General features: G+C 36.7%; 1 protein-coding gene across 6 annotated transcripts in view; it reads left to right on the top strand.

Annotated features, from left to right (window-relative positions):
* Nucleotides 1-21597, top strand: part of LOC127880500 (pleckstrin homology domain-containing family G member 7-like) — a 335878-nt gene that overhangs the window by 234007 nt on the left and 80274 nt on the right. The gene's annotated exons all lie outside the window — the stretch shown is intronic.

Raw genomic sequence — 21597 nt, 5'->3', positions numbered from 1 at the left:
ACTTTTTAAATCCATTTACATTCATCTGTTGTTTATGTTACATGGACAGGAATTGCATTTGTGGAGTCTATTGAACATGGACAGATAATGCATTATAAAGCATTTGCATGACTAATGATCTGAAGTGAATTTCACAATGCAAAATGATTTTTTTAGATGTGCACCTCGGATACATAATTTATCCAGTCTGCATGTTTTATTTTTACATAGAAAAGGTTTGATAATTTGTATTGTAATTCCAGAATATAAGTGAAGTGAAAATGCAAACCATTTTTTGCATTTTCATAATTGTTTATTGGCTCTGGACTGTTCTTTTGCATCAGAACTCCCGGCAGGCGGGCGTAAATGTTGGCTGAGCCGGCAGCTTTTATTATTTGTGCATTGCGCAACTTTGGCACATTAACCCTTCCATTAGTAGCGCATCCCGAGGTCAAAGGTAAAAGGTAAAAGTCACAATTTAAGGTCATTGATAAATAAGATTAGAACAATTACTTGAGACTTTGCCCAAATTTTTCCTGTTCAAATTCATTTCTTCAAAGTTCAATAAACAAAATAGTTCATATCATTTGCTGTTTATACAACAAATTTATCATTTAATTTCTGTATGCTTTATGTTATCACAAGCACACATCACTGCCAGAAAAAAAAGCTAAAAGAGTGGTTAATGTCAAAGTGCCATTGCAAGCTAGGCAAATAATTGATTCAATGGATTTTATGATTTTGAACTTGATTATCTGAACATATATTATTACATAATTATACAAGGAAACTGTAAACTTTAACTTATTTTTTACCAGGCCAATTTTGGGCTCAAACCCCTGCAGTATTTGATATTACAATGTTTTTTCTTTTTATTTTCAAATTAAACTGCATCAAAACTCTAGCTTTATAACATATTGTAGTCAACTGACCCACTAATGCAGACAGAGAAGAAATTATATGTAATATATGTTAACGAGCAATGCAATCAAAAGTTTCTTCATGCACTCTTTTAATAGTGTCAAACGTTACTCTTGATTATTTAAGTTGGTATTAACCCTTTACCACTTAGATATGTATTTTGACGCATTTGTAGTCTCTTAGAAAGTTAAATTTAATTAAAGACTTTTTTTACTAGAGTTTAAAAGGCTTCATTTCCAACCTTTAGATACTGATGAGCAGCAAACAGCATAAAACCTGAACAGACTGCAAGTTATTTGCAGGCTGCATGTTCTGGTTTTATGCTGTTTGCACATAGCCATTTTCACTTTGCTTAAGGCCCAGTCTCACTATGATGCCGGCGGAGCCCCGGTGCATGATCCGGGCTCTTCCTGAATGAACCGGGGCTCTACCCGGATGAACCGGGGGCAATCGGGGCTCCACCAGGAAAGTATTAAAATGTTTAATACCTCTGGCATGAACCCGGAGTCACCGGGAATGACCGGCAACAACCAGCGCAGCACCAGAAACAACCGGAATGGCACCAGGAACAACCTGGACGGTACCGTAGCTCCACTGGGGCCCATTTAGACCCCGGAAGAGCTACGGCAATGCCACGGTGGAGCCCCAGTGAATGCCGGCAGAGTCCCGGTATAGCTATGGTACATAAGTAAACCGGCGCTCTGCCGGGACGCCACCGGCATTCACCGGGGCATTACCGGTGACGACCGGGGTTAAACCAGGGCGTTGCCTTAGCTCTGCCGGGTTCTGATGCCGGTATAGCCCCAGTGTGTGCCGGCGGAGTTACAGTATACCGGGGCTATGCTGGGACGCTGCCGGCTTTCACCAGGGCTCAACTGGGGCATTACCGTGGACAACTGGGGCTCTGCCGGGGCTTCACCAAAATAAACCGTAGCCAGTCCGGGGGTGACTGGGACTCTGCCGGGCTGTTGACCGGCTTCAACCGGAGCGACACCGGGAAATAGTGTGAACCCGTTTACAATTTTCTACGAATCATCCCCGTTCTCTCCGGTCAACTGGCGTTAGCAAACTTAGATGGACCAGGGCTCTATACCGAATATAGTGAGACTGGGCTCTATTGGGGAATGGGTTAAACATCATTATGTTCTAAAACATGTCATTAGTTTCATTTGTTTTTTTGTGGTGAGGACTTTTGTGCATTAACAGTTTTGTATAAGAATGCCAAATCCTAGTTCTTTAAAGCTACGGTAATCTATGCTGTGACATGTGGAGTAAATAATTGCATTTTCATTTAATATCCCGCAATTCTGTCATAGCTTTGACAGCAGTAGGGCAATTCTGGTCGACATTTCCGACATTTCCTATGCCTTGAGTCCAATAACATATTAGTATCAGTGGAATTTTTTCCTATTTGCCCATAAGCTACCTTTTCCACATCAGTTTGGATTATGAGAATTACAAGGCTGTTTTCCTTTTGTCATTATTCAAACATGTTTTAGGATTTTCTGGTTTGTTATTATTTTGCCCCTGAAACTTAAGAGCAAGCAAGCCCAATTAGGATAAAAATACCTGTATTCCTTTTTATATAATCACAGGCTCAGTTCTAGATGCAAAAAAATAAAAGTATTTATATACAATGTCATGTTTGTTGAGCATTTCTTCCCTGCAATGACTACAGCTTTTTAGATACTGCCATTTTGTATTATTAATTGTTGAACTATTTTGTAAAATATATAGGCTTAAACAAATGAAAAGACAAATCAACAGGTCTGCTTTGAAATAAGTTGGACAGGGTGCCAAATAGACAAAGCCTGCTTGAAAAAATAAAGATTTTATTCTACAAATTTAAGGTGAGGAAATCTGACGAACATCAATTGGGCATTGCCATAATCAACTCGTTTTCAGATTTGTTTTTAATTTTAAAATAATGTAATGAAACTACATTTAATAATACAACAATAAAATACCCTTCTTTCCTAGTAACAGATTCAGCCAATGAAATACTTTGGAGTTTAAGACATATTTATGGACAGACTTATGGGTTAATTATCCGCATTTAGAAAATTCTATCACATCATATTGTCATTGATATTATTTCTTTGCAAACAAGAACATGACATTCTGATATCTCTTGGTAAATATCAAGAATAGAGACTTATTTTTAGAGCAAGAAAAATGTGGAATAATAAATTCAGACTTAACCGGGTACTTTACAAAGGACCTTGGGAAGAAACATCAAATGACCTGTAACTGCAACTGGGTCATTCCGTCATTTTAAAATATTAGTATATTTTTTCTTTTTCAAATAGTCACTTTGCCAATATGAGAAGAGTGTCTTAACAATTGGAATGCATGACTTTGCATAAAGTTGCATTTTTGCTTAGGAATGCACTCATGTTAACCCCCATTAATTAATTGATGGAATTCAGATTGTCTTCTTTAATGTTACAGTTGACCATCGCATGTGCTCAAGCACTCTAAACTGCTCTCAGTACATTAAATTACTTGGATATAATCACTGCCTTTCCTCTATCAGTCAACTTTTTCAAATCTTGTTTGACACAAACATGTTCCATTTATCTTATAATCAGATTTGCCTAAGCCTTCATTTTTTATCTGATTACAGACTCGGAGAACAATGTCACAACAACTGAAGATTGTGGCCAGTTTTATCACTTATAGAGATTCTTGTCAGAATCAGGACTTAAAATGTGAGCAGCGCTCAATGAAAAAGTGGTTAAGTGGGTAAAGAGTCGTCCCAGATTAGCTTGTGCAGTCCGCACATGCTAATCAGGGATGACACTTTCCGCCTAAACTGGATTTTTGTTAAGAAAAGACCTTCTGTATTAACAAAAAATACCATACAAGCAGAAAATGTCGTCCCTGATTAGCCTGTGGGGACTTCACAGGCTTATCTGGGATGACACTTTAAGCACATGCATTAAACCCCTTTTTAACAGAGCACGGCTCATTTATTCTTAGAAAGCAAAGGAGGCAAATACCCGTGATTGCAAAACAACTTTAAAATTAATTGTAATTCAAAGTTGTATGGTTTATAAATATGTACCTCAAAGTGTGGAAATATTTCTCTTTGTTTGTACAATTGTCTTTTTAAAATTTACTTAGTTTCTGGGCTATTCAATTGTCTCCATCTGAACTGTTTGTTTTTTCTCATACATTCCGATTGTTTGATTGACACTAGTGTGGCAACTTTGTCATTAACTCTCAGCCAATGGTCGTAGAACTTATTATGTTCAGTGTGCATAGATTCTAGAGTTATTACCGTATTTTCCCTTGTATAGCGCGCTCCCATATATAGCGCGCAGGCTGTTTTATTATGCCCCCAGTAGGGTGGCATATAGCAGTTGAACTGTCCGTCAGTCAGTATGTCAGTCTGTCCGAAAACTTTAATGGTCATAACTTTTTCAATATTGAAGATAGCAACTTGATATTTGGCATGCATGTGTAACTCATGGAGCTGCACATTTTGAAAGATGAAAGGTCAAGGTCATCCATCAAGGTCAAAGGTCAAATATATGGCATCCGTCCGAAAACTAACATTCACCATAACTTTCTTATGCCCCTGAAGGATGGCATATAGTTTTTTAATTGTCCGTCAAGCTGTCCATCTGTCTGTTCGTCAGCCAGTCTGTCTGTCTGTAAGTCAGTCCGTCCGAAAACTTTAACATTGCCCATAACTTTTGCAATATTGAAGATAGCAACTTGATATTTGGCATGCATGTGTATCTCATGGAGCTGCACATTTTGAGGGGTGAAGGGTCAAGGTCATCCTTCAAGGTCAAAGGTCAAATATTGCAATATTGAAAATAGCAACTTAATATTTTGCATTCATGCATATCTCATGGAGCTGCACATTTTGAGTGGTGAAGGGTCATCATCCGTCAAGGTCAAAGGTCAAATTTTGTTATATTGAAGATGGCAGCTCGATATTTGGCATGCATGCGTATCTCATGGAGCTGCACATTTTGAGTGGTGAAATGTCAAATTCAAGGTCATCCTTCAAGGTCAAGGTCAAAGGTCAATTTTTTTTCAATATTGAAGATATCAACTTGATATTTGGCATGCATTTGTATCTCATGGACCTGCACATTTTGAGTGGTGAAAGGTCAAGGTAATCCTTCAAGGTCAAAGGTCAAATATTACAATACTGAAGATAGCAACAGATTAACAGTCCACATGCATTTGGTGTAAAACGTGAGAAAATCAGAATTCATGTGCATCGTGTCATTCTTTCTCGGGGAAAGCATGGGCTTTAAATTTGAATGCTGAATAAAACTTCTTGGCACATGGGAGACAGGGCTACAGTTGTTTAGATATGTCAGTATTGACGTAAAACTGTTAATCTATTATGTTGAACAAGTTTGGTTATTATTTGTCGCTCTACACAGGCGTGAATGTGATGAACAATGAAGGTGGCAAAACCCTGGACCAAACTGGAAAACACTTGAGAAGTCCCTGTTCAAACCTGCGGTTACCTGCAAAAGAGACCAAATACCTTTACCAGTCCAACGTAAGCCGCCTTATAGGACCAAAAATGGCCGTAGAAGTGCACAAAATTAGACAAATAAATGTTTGCATACTTTATTCAAACATTTTACTTTTTGTAAATAAATAATGCTACCCGGTTCATATCTGACATTACCGATTTTTTGTTGTTTCGACAACGGTCCCTTCAGTCTGTAAGATTATAGGGTGTAGTTTTCTGGAATAAAAAAATGGCGGCTATTATGACTATTTACGATTGCCAAATGAATTTTTTGCAATTTAGCAGCCAGGATAGCGTTGTATCAATGTATAACGTGCACAAACTTTTTTATTTGAAATTTGGAGGTAAAAAAACTGTGCGCTATACAAGGGAAAATACGGTCTGTTTATTGTGCTGATAGATTATAGACTTATTATGGTTTGTGTGCATAGATTCTAGACTTATTATGTTCAGTGTGCATAGATTATAGACTTATTATGTACAGTGTGCACAAATTCTAGAATTATCATGTTCATTGTGCATATATTCTAGACTTACTATGTTTAGTGTGCATAGATTTTAGACTGATTATATTCGGTGTGCATAGATTCTAAGGCTTATTATGTTCAGTGTGCATGGATTCTAGACTTATTATGTTCAGTGTGCATAGATTCTAAGGCTTTATAGTGCAATATGTCACCCGCAGGTTACAGATCACAGGCCAGCTCTAATAGTTCTTTCAAATTATGGTTGCTTACTGATATTTTGTTTAATTATATGGAATATTATGGGTTTGTTATTAGTCCAGATGAAAACCTATAAATACCTATTTCATGTCTTCCCTGTAACTGTCACAACTAAAGGAGCAGTACAATATCTGTGAGTGCTGGCCAAGCAGAGCTATAGATAAAATTATGAGCAGTGTTCTGAGAAAACTGTGCGTCATGCATGTGCGGAAAGTGTCATCCCAGATTAGCCTGTGCAGTCTGCACAGGCTAGTCAGGGACAACACTTTCACTTTTATGACATTTTTCGTTTAAATGAAGTATCTTGTTAGCAAAATTCCAATTTAGGCCGAAAGTGTTGTCTCTGATTAGCCTGTGCAGACTTCAAAGGCGAACCTGGGACAACACTTTACACACATGCATGATGCCCACTTTTCGCAAAACAAGGCTCATATGATTTATAAGAAAATCTAATGTATTAGATGTTAAACTACATGATCTTCTTGACAAAATGTTGGACCGTGTCAATTTTAATTAATGACTAACACAGTCATATTGGCACTCACTGGTTTGTGCTGTGTCGCAACAACAGATTGATCCTTTACCTGTTCATAATGCTGGTATTCTCCAACATTAATTAAATGGCAGCTGTTATATGACCTGCGTCGTGCCAAAATGGATCTTATGCTAAATGATACCAGCCTTAGGCTCCAGCACATCTTGTGCCTCCGCACGGTCTGGTCAGGAGCTACCCTGTCCGCTAATGAGACCACAAAACCTTGCGTGACTTGATAGTGGACAAAACCTTGCATGATTTGATAGTGGACAAAACCTTGCATGACTTGATAGTGGACAAAACCTTGCATGACTTGATAGTGGACAAAACCTTGCGTGATTTGATAGTGGACAAAACCTTGTGTGGCTTGATAGTGGACAAAACCTTGCATGACTTGATAGTGGACAAAACCTTGCATGATTTGATAGTGGACAAAACCATGCATGACTTGATAGTGGACAAAACCTTGCATGACTTGATAGTGGACAAAACCTTGCGTGACTTGATAGTGGACAAAACCTTGCATGACTTGATAGTGGATAAACCTTGCGTGACTTGATAGTGGACAAAACCTTGCATGATTTGAAAGTGGACAAAACCTTGCATGATTTGATAGTGGACAAAACCTTGCATGATTTGATAGTGGACAAAACCTTGCATGATTTGATAGTGGACAAAACCTTGCATGATTTGATAGTGGACAAAACCTTGCATGATTTGATAGTGGACAAAACCTTGCATGATTTGATAGGGGACAAAACCTTGCATGATTTGATAGTGGACAAAACCTTGCATGATTTGATAGTAGACAAAACCTTGCATGCTTTGATAGTGGACAAAACCTTGCGTGATTTGATAGTGGACAAAACCTTGCGTGACTTGATAGTGGACAAAACCTTGCGTGACTTGATAGTGGACAAAACCTTGCGTGACTTGATAGTGGACAAAACCTTGCGTGACGTGATAGTGAACAAAACCTTGGCGTGACTTGATAGTGGACAAAACCTTGCGTGACTTGATAGTGGACAAAACCTTGCGTGACTTGATTGTGGACAGTGTAGCTGCTCACCAGACTGCAAGATTGTGCAGGCTTGCCTCAGGAGCTGCGTTGGCCGCATATGACATAAGACTAATTTTTGCATGACATAGCTCATTTTATGCAAGCACACCTTAAACAAATAATATATATAAGATCTGACACAAGTTGTCATTTTCTAACATATTTTATTCAGTGATTTTTCAAAATATCTTAGTAACAAATTTCACTGACAAATTTGATAAATAAAACAGTGGCATGAAATGAAAAATAATGTCAGATCCTATATATATATGGCCATGCTCTGTGAAAAGGCAGGTTTTTTTTTATTAATGCGTGGAAAGCGTCATCACAGATTAGCCTGTTGAGTCCACACAGGCTAATCAAGGATGACACTTTACGCTTTTATGATTTTTTTCATGAAAAGAAAGTCTCTTCTTAGCAAAAATCCAATTAAGGCTGACAGTGTCATCCCTGATTTGCCTGTGCAGTCCGCACATGCATTTAACCCCTTTTTCAAAGAGAAATGCCCATATATGATTCTTTTAAGATGTGCCTCAAATGGGAAATATAAAGCTTTGTTAGATTGTTGAAACAAAATGGAAAGAAAGTGATCACATGAAGGCTAATAAATGCGTCATTTATTTGGTTTAAAGTTAATTTAACATGTCTATTATTGTAACAGTAATAAAAACACAGAGGATGACAAAATGACGTCATATGATTTAAACAACAAAATATGTTTAATATGGAGTTGCAGGTAGAGACGAAAATAACAAGTTTGGATGACTGATTCATAGGTACCGTAAAAATGTAGTCATAAGTCGAGATTTTTTTCCTAAAAAATTTGATTAAATTTACAGTCTCGACTTATGAGGTTGTCCATGAAAAATAATGATGACATTCTACTAAGATCGATCCCCGCGGAAATGGTTTAAGTTGTTGTTGTATAGAAAACTTGTTGAAATACGACACACAGAATTTCCTCTTTTATCTGATACTTACCAATTAATATAACCACAGTTTGCCGCAACATTTCCCTCATTTTTATTTTCATAATTTAATCCAAAGTTTTCATGTAGGCAGGTGGGTTTTTTTTTTACAACTGAACGTGTAAACAAAAGATCGAGTCATTTTTAAAGTAGAGCGAGAATTGGCAACCTGTATGAATTGACAGTTTGACATCATCAAAGGAAAGCCGCTTCCTGTCAAGAAGCCATAAAGCATCACCCTTCTCGCCGATAAATAAAAATTCTTTAATTTGTGAAGTGACATGTTTAACCAATCGCGAGTTTGTTATTCACTGGCAATCGTCCAATTATGTTTGAGCAAGTGCATAGCTCTGCCTTTGAAACTGTTATGTAGAACAAAGGTGGAGTTAGCGGTCTATTGGTTATGTCAATCATTGTCATAAAAACGTGTTTACCGAGGAACTAAGCAATTGTTTTGATAGTCAGATTAAAAGTACAAAGATTTGATTACAGTGATCACTGTGTGTCATCGGATTATAAGTTTGTGGATTATTACTAGCGTGGACAATTTAGTGCAAACGTTATAATAATAATTTATTAATTTGACTAACACATTTGATTTGTGAAAATGCCTCGAATACGCCAACGCCATGCGTATGACAATACGTTTAAAATACGCATGATAGAATTTGCAGAGCAATTAATTAATAATAGTGCTGCTGAACGCGAGTTTGGTGTTTATATCGATTCGTATTGATTATATTAAACAAAGTACATAATACACGTGTCCGCTATGTCTACGTCCTGCAGTTCTATCTTGACGTCACGGTCTATGTACAGAATAAAAACTTCCCGTACATTTAAAATTGCGTCTGTTTATGAAATTATTGCACAAATAATTTCTGACTCGACTTATGACTTGGACATATTCAAAATCTCTGATTTTCGTATCATTTTTTACCCCCCGACTTATGAGCGGGAAGACTTATGACTGCATTTTTACGGTAGTTTAAAAAATAACCATGTTGGAAGACTGAATTATAGGTATAGGTAGTAACACAAATAACCATTTTGGAAGACTGAATTATAGGTATAGTTAAGTTAAGACTAAATTATTGGTAGTAACAAAAGTAACCTGGTCATAAAATCGAATACCGTAGGTTTCCTCGTATAGCGCGCAGTGTTTTACCTCCAAAATTCAAATTAAAAAGCTGGTGCGCGCTATACATTGATACAACGCTATCCTGCCATGGTTGCTAAATTGGTAAAAATATGTTTGTAATTGTAAATAATCAAAATGGCCACCTTTTTTTTTCCAGAAAACTACCACCCTATAACGTACAGACTAAGGGGCCATTGTCGAAACAACAAGAAGTCGCTACTGGTAGATATGAACGCGGTAGAAGTTTTGGTCAAAAATAAATTTGTTTGAATAAACTTGCCGACATTTCTTTGTTTGTGTTTTTACACTTCTTTATTGATGGATTCCGATGGGTACTGTTGTCGACATTCCGGAGAGCAGGCAAGGGTAGGTGCGAACGAGGTCTTTTTTGCAGGTAACAGGGGTTCTGAAATATTTTATGAGTCTACTTGTCCACGGACAAGTTGGACCCACACATTCACTTGTCCGTACCAAAGAAGTACTTGTCCGTATTTTTAAGATAAATAAAGGAAAACATCATTACTAATTAAGCAAATAATACAAACATACACTTTTGTTAAGTTCATAGTTTTATTTTATACATAGTAAACTAGAAAATACAAGCAAGATGTGCAAACAATAAGAACACGTTTAAGTCACACATGATACCATCTCGGATATTTAATAAACTCAACATGACTAGAAATTCACTTGAAATAAAATAATCTCCGCTAAATATATGTATATAATTATCCGCTTATAAAGGAAACTGACTTACAAAGTTTACATTTACACACACCGGTAACGTTTTCAATCCAAGGAAATTAAATTAGCCAAGACTCAACAAATTCTCGTTTCCGCTTGGCGTCGTATGCTTTATCATATTCATACTTGGCTTTTCTCTTCTTTTCTGAAGCCGAACTGATTTTATCATTGGTCTGATTAGCGTCATGGCTTGACGTTAAAGCGGTTTTATTTTAAAAATCGAATGCAGGTCGGTAAAACATGTTTGCGGCCATTTGCAATTTACGAAAAATGTTATCTAATGCGTAATTGGCTGTTGCTGTACACGTGCGCTGGTTTCTCTACTATAAATGTTACCTTATGCGTGATTGGCTTTTGCTATATACGCGTGGACTTGTTTACTACATTAAATAATTATTATCGGAAAATAACCTACCTCCAGTTAAAAAAGTGTGCTAGTTCGTTTTTTATTTTCTGAAAATATTGAAGTTTCGTTCTCAAAACAAAATTTACCTGGAAATTTTACTTGTCCCCGGACAAGCTAGCTTTCAAAAGCTGCTTGCCCGGAAGGGGAAATTGACGACTCGGACAACTCGGACAGCATATTTCAGAACCCCTGGGTAACAGTAGGTGTGAAAGCGGGTCATTTTGCACTTCGTAATTAATTGGCAGATGTTATTGAGTAATATGTGCCACAATTTGTGTGAGACACTAATTGACACTTGAGAATGTGAAAATATGCAATCACATTTTGTGTGTATAAATATTGAACGTTCAACAGTGGTGTTTCAAACATTTATTAAAATTGTCAAAAATATAGTGCAACGCCTGCATACCTCAACAACTGTATCCCTGTCTCACATGCGACATTCAAATGTAATGCCCATGCTTTCCGCGAGTAAAAATCACACAATGTACACTAATTCTTATTTTCTCACGTTTTTCACGAAATGCACGTGGATTTTTAATCTTTTGCTAGAAAATTACAAAATTGTCAGAAAGTATAGTGCTATGCAACCCATGCTCCTAATCATAATGACGCTTCCTATTTTGAATGCTTTATTAAGCTTTCCAATGCCCTGGATTATTGGATTGTGCAATAGTAAAATGGCGGCCATTTTCGGTCCGATTTGGTGGTTTTATTGTCTTGAAATATTTTGTTCTCCATTTTTGCATTTAAAAAGCTATACACAGGAGCGCGCTATACAAGGAAACCTACGGTAGTCGATTGCTGTGATTGCCCTAAAAAATTGCGTCTCTGGAAAGTGGAAAGTGTAATTGACAACTCAACAGAATAAAAATTATGCCAAATGAAGGTTATAGAAATGTATAAAAAACAACATGTTTGCAATTTGTGCATTCTTTCCGCTTGGACAACTCTTCCAGTAAGAAGCTAATTAATCGTGAAGCCAAGCTACTGTGTGATATATTGTGCCATAGGATAGAGCGATTGAATTATAAGTAAATGGCAGATTTGCCTGCCTTAACACTGGGGAAATTGCAAACCTTACTAATCATAGTGTTCTTTGAAAAGGAATTGTTTACCTCAAAGAAACTTCATACGGTTGTGATTTGATCATTTGCTGATTATGCAATTGTGTGCCCTTTTTAATGTGTTATTTAGATATCATAATGGAAATACGTGTGTATTTTCAGATTAAATTATAAATTACCAGAAAGTTGCATAATTTTTGGAATTTGCTTTTATTTAATTTCTTAATGTCATACACTTTTCTTTTATTGGACTTCTACTTTATGTAACCTTGTTTGTCAACTTGCCAATGGCCTATAAAATTAACTGTTGTCTGACAATTTGAGTGTCAATGTTTTATGGAATTTTTATTAATGGTGTCACGTGTCACTTTTAGGCTGGAACTAAATATGTTTAGGTTCAGATATAACCTTAGTCATGCAAACGTGGATCTTATGCCATATGCAGCTTGCCTAGATCCTGACCAGCCATCTACAGTCAGGGGAGCTCTTGACATGTCAACGCCATAGCTCAGATGGGTCAGGGCCCATATTCACCAAACAATTCTTAGACTTAAGTCTAAGAATAAAGAAAATTCTTTAAATTAGAATATTCAAGAATTTCTTTAATTTTCAGTAAAACTCTGCAGTTAACATCTCTATCTATATTATTCTTCATATAAAACATTTTGTTAATGACATAATCACCAGTGGAGGCCTGTATATATTCAAACACTGAACACATTTTTCTTGGTTCTAAGGCTATTCTTTATTTTTAAGTCTAAGAATCGGTTGGTGAATACGGGCCCAGGTTTGAGCTTCCCTGCGGCTGCACATGACGTAAGATCCATTTTCGTATGATGCTAGTCATATACACCATAAAATGCAAATCCTAGCAATGAAAGATATGCAGCCAGTTAAGGAAGTGTCTTCACAGATATGAAAAGCAACACAATATGGTTTCTGTAGCTTTGAGACTGTTGATTGCAAATGGGCAGTGCTCTGTGAAAAGGGGGTATAATGCATGTCGTAAAGTGTCATCCCAGATAAGCCTGTGTGGTATGCAAAGGTTTATCAGGTATGACACGTTCTGCTTGTATGATATTTTTCGTTTAAAGAAAGTCTCTTCTCAGCAAAAATCATGTTTAGGCACAAAGTGTTGTCCCTGATTAGCCTGTAAATACTGCATAGGCTAATCTGGGATGACACTTTATGCACATGTATAAAACCCTTTGCATGCTTGGAAATTTGTCGTCTGCTAAAATGTCGTCTGCTGAATTTTTAAAATTAGCATTTTCTTCGATTTTTTTTCAAAGAATACTATCAGAATAGCAAACAGTTTGGATCCTGATGAGACGCCACGTTTTGCAAACTGTTTGCAAAGGCCTTTAAAATTGGGTTCCTGCACTGAAAGGGTTAAACCCCTTTTCACAGAGCGCTGCTCAAATATATTACAGACACTGTGTGGTAATTTGTTTAGGAATCTGGTAGAAGGTAGAATGACAACTAGTTGGATGCATGTCAGCTGTGCAAGCGAGATTGTTATCTATATAGATAATAATGATAGGTTAATGCACTGCTGCAAATCGCAGAGTCTTCAGTGAAATTTGGTATTGTGGTGTCAGTGTAAGAGGCAGATGAGTCGCATTGTGGATTATTACGACAACAAAATAATTGATGTGTTGGGTTAATAATGTTTTAAGTATTCCACATTCAGGGATATTTTTATTGTTTTTTTTTATCTGAGAAAAGCTTGTAATTTAAAATGAAAAATAATAAATTGAATTAACTGTTCACACTTTGAAGCTGTAAACATTAAAATGTGATATGTAATTGTTGTAGTAATTCTGGGATTTCACTGGATAATTTTTAAAGCAAACATATCAAAATCAAAGAGTGGTTTTTAAAACTGGTAAAAGCTTAATCAAATTAATCTGCAAAGATTTGATTTTTTGTTTGAAATAGACTACATGAAAATGAATAATTCCATAAACAAAGTGTTCTCCCTGATAAGCCAGTGTGAACTGGGCAGACTTATCTGGGATGTCACTTTATTTGCATGCATAAAGCCAAGTTTTCCCAGAAAGATACATTTTTCTTGAGGACACCGATTGTGAGTAAATTTACTCTAGTACCATGTAGCTGACTCTACAGTTAGTATGATTTCCAAGCTCAGTTGCCATGGTCACAATATTTAGTATCCCTCATAATCCTGCCAATGCCAACTGAGTCTCGCTGTTGGCAGTTGTGGTTCAACAGTTATTTCAAAATCAGTTTCGGGGCTGTCACCAAATCGCTGTGCTTAATGGCGTTTGCTTGATTAGCGACTAAGACGTGGATAAATAATCATGAGATATTACGCATAGAGGATTGGAAATGTCAATAGTGCCAAAGGAGCAGTGATAGGATCATGTTAAATCATTTCTAGTGTTTTGCTTTAATGGGAATATATTTGGAACAGTTGTATTTTTGTTAGGGATATTTTTCGCTGATGGTGAGAAAAGTGCTGTGTAAAATTTTATATAATTTTAAAGATAAATACATTCTTAAAAAAAAAAAGAACATAAAAATGATTGATGTGAAAATTGTAAAAATACGGACTACTAGGGGTATAAAAATGAGATACAAAAAATCACATTTAATAGCGATTTTATTAGTCAGTAAATAATGGCCTTTCAGTACTGCAGTTTTGATGGGAAATGAAGCAAACATAATAAAGAAGGAATACAAAACCAAATGGGTTTCGGTACTCAGTTTGAACTTTAATTTGTTAAGGGTTGTTGGTGTCACCAAAATGCGAGTTTATCTACTGCATCACTGATGCTGATAAAATAACAAAATACAATTGAACTCAGGTGGATATGAATTTTTACTGCACTGCAGTATACTGATTGATATTGCAGGTTAATTTAAAATCAATGGCTGTCATTGTGCTTTACCTGGAAAATTATTAATAATCAATGCAGCAGTGATTTTAAAATAATGAATTAACATTGTTAAAAGCAATATAAAAATTGTACAAGCATTGTTGTAAACATGTCTTCATAGCAGAATAGTTCAACAAATTCAGTTTTATTGTATGGTGCAGTAAGACCAAACATGATGCAAAGTAAGAACACAATGATGGAAATTTAAAAATGTTCCGATTATAGGTTATTGTACAATTACCAGTTAAATTTCATTTAAAGAAAAACATTAATGATGTGATATTCAAAGAATGAACATGATCGATAAAGATGTGATTATACAATTATGAAGATACTGAAATATTGGATTTGAGCAATACATTTGTATTTTAAGTAAGGTATGTGTTTGGAATTTCACTTGGTAATTCAACTTAAAAATCTGTGTATTAAAGTCTAGTGATTTCAAGTTGCATGTGTCAAACAAGGACTGCAATGAGTGATTCAAAATGATCAAGACCTTTGTGTTTGTTGGATTATTGAAGTTTTCATGAAACCCTGGTCCACAATGTCTCTCCCTCGTGTAGAGAAGAAAAAAAAGGAAAAACCCAAACTGCGCCGAGGGTACACTGTCGACCAGTCCTACTTCGACAAAGTAAAGTTGTCTATTATAAAAGAACGGAGGGTAGGTATACTGACTTGGATTTGTATTTAAAATTAATTTCTTGTGAAACGCTTTATCTAAACTAAGAATTGAAATTTTAGCATGGTATTTTTAATATCAGAAGTTCAGAATCAGATTTATTATGCTCCCCAAAAATTTATTTTGGGGGAGCATATAGTTGTGGCTTCGTCTGTTTGTCCGTGCACAATTTTTGTGCGGGCTATTTCTCAGCAACTAATGACCAGAATTCAATGAAACTTTATGGGAAGCTTCATTACCAAGAGGAGATGCGCTTATTATCAGCGGGTTGTGGTCGGATGATTTTTTACAGAGTTATGGCCCTTTGAAATTTTCCATTAACTGTACATTATAGTGCAATTATTGTCTGGGCTATTTTTCAGCAACTAATGACCGGAATTCAATGAAACTTTATGGGAAGCTTCACTACCAAGAGGAGATGTGCATATTATCAGCGGGTTCTGGTCAGATGATTTTTCACAGAGTTATGACCCTTTGAAATTTTCTATAAAAAATTATTGTCCCCCCCCCCCCCCCCCCCCCAACTACTGTGCCCTCAAGACGTTACCTTTTATCTGAATATATAGTGCAATATTGTGACAAAAAAAAACTTTGGGAAGCATCACCCGTCTCTGACGGTTTCTTGTTGTTAATTGTCTGACACAGTTCCAAAGCAGTAAGATTATGATCACATGCACCAGAATCTACACTCGAATAATATCCATCTGATAGTAGAAGAGGGATAGTAAATATGACCTTTGTCCATCTTTATGTCTGTCAGTCCATTCTTTTATTCCATAAAGGGAGAGGAGCTGAGGCCCTTTTGAATTTGAACAAAATTTGGACATTTGTGTTTGATTTTTTTTTAAACAAATTCTTTAAAACTGTCTCTTTCTTCCATATCTCCTATGCGCTCTGACGGATTTTAATGAAACTTGATTCCATTGTTGAGGTCAGTTGGACTTTGTGCAGAAGGTATGAGTTCATGCCCACTCAAGGTCAAGGTCACACTTAAAGTTAAATTTGCAGCCACTTTTTTCATTTCTTTTTTAATAGAAAAAGTGCTAAATTAATTACCCAGTCAAATGAACTCAAGGTCGAGGTTACACTTGACGTTTTAATGCTGTAGCTTTTATTTTCCTGTTTGTTTTATATTTAGCTCACCTTTCAAACAATCATAAAACTCTTCTCAAATGTGTATAACATTAACACTTTCAGTGCGGGAACCGAATTTTGAAGGACTTTGCAAACAGTTTGGATCAAGATGAGACGCCACAGAACGTGGCGTCTCATCAGGATCCAAACTGTTTGCTATTCTGATAATATTCTTTGAAAAAAATCAAAGAAAATGCTAATTTTAAAAATTCAGCAGACGACATTTTAGCAGACGACAAATTTCCCAGCATGCAAAGGGTTAAGGTCATAAGCATAACATGTGAGACAATCATGCCGAGAAGGTCACCTCTGGAAGATAATAACCTGAGGGATATATCTGTCTTATTTATTTTGCAACGATTCCAATATTTTCATCATATACTGTACTTCTGCTTTCCTTGCAGATTATGCCTGTCAACATTTACTTATGAAAGACAATACTTTTCCAAGGAACCAAATTGCTATAACAGAACCTGGATTTGGCATATGTCACACATGCTAATTTGTTTGACATTTCATTGGCTGGTGTTATGGTTGAATCAAAGCGCTGAAGGCGCTGAAGTTGTTCGCTGTTGTCGTCCTTGATTAGCTTGTGCCCATTGCACAGGCTAATCAGTGTGCACAGGCTCATCTTATTTGACATGCATTAAGCCTCGTTTTCCCTGAAAGCAGCCAATATGTACAGATTTCAATGATAAACCTTAGACTGGCCAATGTCGACTTACAAGCTGGTAAATACACCCACTGCATTAGTATAGCAGACGCTCCGTCGCCTTTCAGTGTCTGCAGTGCAGACAGGCAGCGGTAATAATTTCTAGCATAGTGAGTTTCAGCTCTTAGCGTAGCTAAGATAACTAAGCATATACTGATTTGCAAAACATGCTCTGTAAATTTAGTCAGCCGCTAAAACCAACCAACTAAAAACTCTGTGGTTGCCATTGTTGTGTTGCCCATGAAACACAGTGGAAACAAAATGCATTTTTAAAAGTGTATTTAAAGAAAGTTGTTAATATTATGGGCCTTGCTCTGTGAAAAAAGGAGGTTTAATGCAACAACCTGGCAAAGTCCCAAGCTAGCTAAGGTTTATCCCGGTGAAGCCCCAGTTGTCCCCGGTAATGCCCAGGTGGAGCCGTGGTGAAAGCGGCCAACGTCACGGCAGAGCTCCGGTATACCGTAACTCCACCGGCACTCACCGGGGCTATGTCGGCATCAATCCCCTGCAGAGCTAAGGCAATGCCCCGGTTTAACCCCGGTCGTCGCCGTTAAAGCCCAGGCAGAGCCCCAGTGAATGCCGGTGGCGTTCTGGCAGAGCGCCGGTTTACCGATGTACCGTAGCTATACCGGGACTTTGCCGTCATTCACCGGGGCAACACTGGCGCGTTGCCGTAGCTCTGCCAGGGTCTGTATGGGCCCAGCTGGAGCTACGGTGCTGTCATGGTAGTTCCCGGTGCAGTCCCGGTTGTTGCCAGTGCCGCGGCGGTCCCTGCCGGTCCTTCCCGTTGACTCCCAGAGGTATTTAACATTTTAATACTTTCCCAGTGGTGCCCCGGTTGTTCCCGGTCGTCCCCAGTTCATCCTGGTCATCCCGGGAGGAGCCCAGGTTCATCTCGGTAGAGCTCGGTTCATCCCGGTAGATCCCTGATCTGATGCACCAGGGCTCCACAGGCATCATAGTGAGACTGGGCGTTTACACTGTACTTGTTTTGCAGTTTATATGTTAAAGTATATTCATTCTGATAGACGAGCATCACATTCACTAAGCCGTTATAATAATAATAATAATTTTTCGAATAATCCAAAATGGGGCTAGTAATTACTGTGTGCATAATGGACTGAACATATTATCACCTATAAATAACCACACATGTTTTTTCTAAGAAAATAAACATAAAAGCATTATTATATTTGATAGGTTAATATTATTTGATTGTTATATTGAAGCTTAAATGAGAAGAACTGAAATTAATTTGTTTTTCAGTGACACTGACAGGCAAGGTATTTCCTAACATGGTGTAATCAATTATTCGAATCAATTATTCGATTATATCTCTTCAGAGATTTCACGCCTAAAAATTTTGCAGATTACAAAGATAATGTCAATTTATTTTTTATAAGTGTACCGGTTTGACAACTTGTCAATAGTTGCAGTCTGTTATCTTAACAAGTTTACTTAGTGTTACCACACTTGATGAATAAAAAAGCTAAATATCAATAGCCATATGTTATTCTCTCGGATCACAATAACACAATTAACTTAATAGAAATCATTATTTTCGAGTAACAATATTCAATTACAACAAATGGGTAAAGACAAAAAAATTATCATAAAGGAATACAATTTTACAGCATGATACGCACTCACACTTATGTTAGGGATTCTTTATTTTATCACATTGGATGAAGACAAAAAAAATTATCATAAAGGAATACAATTTTACAGCATGATACGCACTCACACTTATGTTAGGGATTCTTTATTTTATCACATTGGATGAAGACAAAAAAAATTATCATAAAGGAATACAATTTTACAGCATGATACGCACTCACACTTATGTTAGGGATTCTTTATTTTATCACATTGGATGAAGACAAAAATAATTATCATAAAGGAATACAATTTTACTGCATGATACGCACTCACACTTATGTTAGGGATTCTTTATTTTATCACATTGGATGAAGACAAAAAAAATTATCATAAAGGAATACAATTTTACTGCATGATACGCACTCACACTTATGTTAGGGATTCTTTATTTTATCACATTGGATGAAGACAAAAATAATTATCATAAAGGAATACAATTTTACAGCATGATACGCACTCACACTTATGTTAGGGATTCTTTATTTTATCACATTGAATGAAGACAAAAAAAATTATCATAAAGGAATACAATTTTACAGCATGATACGCACTCACACTTATGTTAGGGATTCTTTATTTTATCACATTGGATGAAGACAAAAATAATTATCATAAAGGAATACAATTTTACAGCATGATACGCACTCACACTTATGTTAGGGATTCTTTATTTTATCACATTGGATGAAGACAAAAATAATTATCATAAAGAAATACAATTTTACTGCATCATACGCACTCACACTTATGTTAGGGATTCTTTATTTTATCACATTGGATGTGGGACGTTATCAGGCAATATTCAATATCTACAAATCTGAAACTTGCATGGAGAACCTAGCTAGAATGTTTTGCACAAACATTTATAGAGGCCACGGCATTAATATGGTTGACTATGGTACTATGGTTGACTATGGTATTTATATATAATGGTTGACTATGGTACTATGGTTGACTATGGTACTATGGTTGACCATGGTACTATGGTTGACTATGGTACTATGGTTGACTATGGTACTATGGTTGACCATGGTACTATGGTTGACAATGGTACTATGGTTGACTATGGTACTATGGTTGACCATGGTACTATGGTTGACTATGGAACTATGGTTGACTATGGTACTATGGTTGACCATGGTACTATGGTTGACTATGGTACTATGGTTGACTATGGTACTATGGTTGACCATGGTACTATGGTTGACTATGGTACTATGGTTGACTATGGTACTAGTGCAGCTTATGAAACTTGTTTAAATATGAGCCGTGCTCTGTGAAAAGGGGTTTTCATGCATGTGCGTAAAGTGTCTTCCCAGATTAGCCTGTGTGGTCCGCACAGGCTAATCAGGGACAACACTTTTCTCCTAAACTAGATTTTTGCTAAGAAAAGACTTTCTTTAAATGAACAATATCATTAAAGCGGAAAGTATCGTCCCTGATAAGCCTGTGCGGACTGCAGAGGCTAATCTGGGATGACACTTTATGCACATGCATTAAGCCCCTTTTTCACATAGCACTGCCCATATGTATTTCTAAGACAAGGAGCATTAATAATCTTAGTCATAATAATCAGGGTCAAACTTTGATTGCTGAACAAAAAATTGGAGTAATTAAAAAATGTAAAACATTATGAATGTAATTGTTCGGAGCTCTATACTAAATTGTTTTCAGCAATGCTATCCAACTTGCCTACATGTATTTGGAGACTGAGGGCAATTAAGCCAAATGTTTTACAAATGAAGTATGGTCAATGTTAACATGCAACATAAATAAAGCCACAAATTAACAAAGAATACCACCTTGAATGTATATGTAGAAGTATTTTGAAGTTATAAAGCCCTTTGACTGCATTCAAGACTCAATCTGTCTCATATTCTGTTATTATTTAGAGACAGTAACCAGCCTTTTTTGATGCAGCAGTGTATTGGTTCAAGATATTAACCCTGTGGTAAATTAATTTATTAATTGAGCTTACCTCAATGGAAAATGGGACTTTATTCATGTTCATAGTGTCGTTCTTGTTTAGCCTGTGCAGTCTACTTAGGCTAGTCTGAGGGACAACACTTGTCACCTAAACTGGATTTGTATATAAGACACTTCCTTAATATGAAAAATACCATAAGCGCAGACACTGTCATCCCTTATAAACCTGTGCAGACAGCACATACCGTAAGAGCAGACACTGTCATCCCTTATAAACCTGTGCAGACAGCACATACCATAAAAGCAGACACTGTCATCCCTTATAAACCTGTGCAGACAGCACATACCATAAGAGCAGACACTGTCATCCCTTATCAACCTGTGCAGACAGCACATGCCGTAAGAGCAGACACTGTCATCCCTTATAAACCTGTGCAGACAGCACATACCATAAGAGCAGACACTGTCTTCCCTTATAAACCTGTGCAGACAGCACATACCATAAGAGCAGACACTGTCATCCCTTATAAA

The sequence above is a fragment of the Dreissena polymorpha genome, chromosome 5 (genome assembly GCF_020536995.1).
Source record: "Dreissena polymorpha isolate Duluth1 chromosome 5, UMN_Dpol_1.0, whole genome shotgun sequence".
Classification (NCBI taxonomy): Eukaryota; Metazoa; Mollusca; class Bivalvia; order Myida; family Dreissenidae; genus Dreissena; species Dreissena polymorpha.
This window is presented reverse-complemented; position numbering and strand designations above follow the sequence as displayed.